This window comes from Ursus americanus, chromosome 24 (assembly GCF_024610735.1).
Source record: "Ursus americanus isolate L20-20 chromosome 24, mUrsAme1.1.p, whole genome shotgun sequence".
Lineage (NCBI taxonomy): Eukaryota > Metazoa > Chordata > Mammalia > Carnivora > Ursidae > Ursus > Ursus americanus.
Window position 1 is genome coordinate 38,965,262 of NC_142150.1, and position 2,846 is coordinate 38,968,107.

Sequence of the window (2,846 nt, forward strand, 5' to 3'; positions counted from 1 at the left end):
CTGAAAGCCTATTTTTCTCAATCTGACCACCCGATGGATCAGAGACACAGCGAACCTCAGAGACAGTCTCAGACAGGGCATAGATTTTTGGAATGATCAGACCAGGAATGTAAAATAACTGAGATTAACATGCTAAGGGCTCTAATGAAAAAAGCAGGCAATAGGCTAGAACAGACAGCTAATAACAGCAGAGAGCTGGAAACTCTAAGAAGCAATGGAATGGAAATGCTAGAAATCAGAAACTCTGTAATGGAAAAGATGAATGCCTTTGATGGGCTCAACAGCAGCCTGGACATGGCGAAGTGAAGAATGAAATAAGACGAAATCAGAGAGGAAAGCACACCATAAGAGACTCTTTTTTTTTTTTTTAAGATTTTATTTATTATTATTATTATTTTATTTATTTGACAGAGAGAGACAGCCAGTGAGAGAGGGAACACAAGCAGGGGGAGTGGGAGAGGAGGAAGCAGGCTCCCAGCAGAGCAGGGAGCCCAATGCAGGGCTCGATCCCAGGACCCTGGAATCACGTGCTGGGCTGAAGGCAGATGCTTACGACTGAGCCACCCAGGCACCCCAACCATGAGAGACTCTTAACTCTAGGAAACAAACTGAAGGTTGCTGGAGGGGAGGTAGGTGGGGGATGGGGTAACCGGGTGATGGGCATTAAGGAGGCACATGATGGAATGAGCACTGGGTGTTATATGCAACTGATGAATCACTGAAAAGTAATAATACCTCTGAAAGTAATAATACACTATATGTTAACTAATTGATTAAAAAAAATCCCTAAGCTCGAAGGCTGGTTAGTGGAAACGTTCCAAACTTAGATGCAAAGTGAAGATAGAACTTTAAAATGTAACAAAATAGGTAACTGTGAGACAGCAGCAAATAGTGTAATATTCTTGTAATGGGAATGTCAGGGAGAAGAATGAGGGAAAGGACAAGGAGAAACTTAAAAGTAACTGTGACTGAACATCTTCCCAAATTAAGGACAAACACCATATCAAAAACAGTGGAAAGGCCTTAAGGAGATTGATTTCTTTCAAAAAGAGACACATGCATCCAGGCAGAAATTATACCATTGTTGCCAGAGTTTGGGTGCTCGTAATAGGGATTGCATGTTAATAGTCAATAGAACTCTTTCTTTTGGGAGGTGATGAAAATGTTCTAAAATGAGGTCATCATTATGGTTTCTGAGTTTTCCCAGATATTAGGCTTAGGAGAAAAAATACTCCAAAGCAGCTATTAAATATGTTCACAAAATACGTCTGAGAATGAAAGACAGACATGGGAACAATGACTTCTTTAAGAGGATGTCTCAGTAGAGAGAACGCGTGACTTGGAATGTACAGTTGCTGAAGTGTTAAACCCACCAAGTATCTCAATGGTAGGTTTGAAATGGCAGCAAAACAGAAGCCTCGACCGTGAAGCTGGGGCACGAGGGTTTATGCCACAGGACGAGCAGAAAGAAAACACGCTGGCAGATTCTCCAAGACAGCGCAATGGCCTTTAAGGAACAGAATGTAGCCTTTCCAGATGGGCTTCTTTGATGTAATAATTTACATTGAGGGCTCATCCACGTCTTTCCCTCTCTTTTTTTCCCCCCAAAATTGTATTATTTATTTATTTATTTATTTATTTATTTATTTATTTATTATTTTAAAAAATATTTTATTTTATTTTTTCAAAATATTTTTTTATTATTTTATGTTAGTCACCATACAGTACATCCCTGGTTTTTGATGTAAAGTTCGATGATTCATTAGTTGCGTATAACACCCAGTGCACCATGCAATACGTGCCCTCCTCACTACCCATCACCGGTCTATCCCATTCCCCCACCCCCCTCCCCTCTGAAGCCCTCAGTTTGTTTCTCAGAGTCCATAGTCTCTCATGCTTCATTCCCCCTTCTGATTACCCCCCTTTCTTTATCCCTTTCTTCTCCTACCGATCTTCCTAGTTCTTATGTTCCATAGATGAGAGAAACCATATGATAGTTGTCTTTCTCTGTTTGACATCTTTCCCTCTCTTGATAGCTCATTTTTTCCCCTTTTCTTCTCTTTTAGGGTGATAGCCACTTGTCTGGATGGACCACAGTTTATTTACCCCTTCGCCCACTGGAGGACGTCTTGGTTGGGTCCAGATTTTGGCAGTGAGGAAGAAAGCTGCTATGCACATCCGTGTGCAGGGTTTTGAGCGGACATAAGTTTCTACCTTATTTGGGTAAATACCAAGAAGCATGACTGTTTCGGTATTTTCTCTTCAGTTCCTCCAGAGTCCAATAGCCACGTGTAGGTTTCATAATGTCTGTCGGAGGGTCATTATTTCTGTTCCTCTGTCATCCACCACAGGATAAGACCAGGACAGGGTCTTATCCACTGCTGGATTCCTAGCACAGAAAAGGTCCTCACATATGTTACCTGAAGGAATCAATAAGCCTGTGAAAATCAATTTCTTTAGGAGCTTGCCACTGGCTTAGCCTCTGTCCTCAGTCACGCCCCACTCTGCCCACATTTCGAGTTAACTTATTTTTAATGTGAATTTTTGGTCTGATTTGAGGTGAAGCAGAATGCCACTTTCCACAAGGGAAGGATTGCACCATACGTCGCGTGCTTTCGTTTACTCGGGGTCATTTTCATTAACTCTTTCCATCAAAATTCAGTACTACACAAGCCAAGCACTGAACCTTCAGTACTTTTCACAGGAAAATCAAAAAACGGTTCCCTTTTGAGTCTCACTAGCAACACGGTCTGCAAAGAACTGGGAGGTTTATTTTATGTTATTTACAGATGTGGGGGTCAAAGTCCAGTGCCATTTCAGGGCACTGCTGACGAAAAGAATTTTCA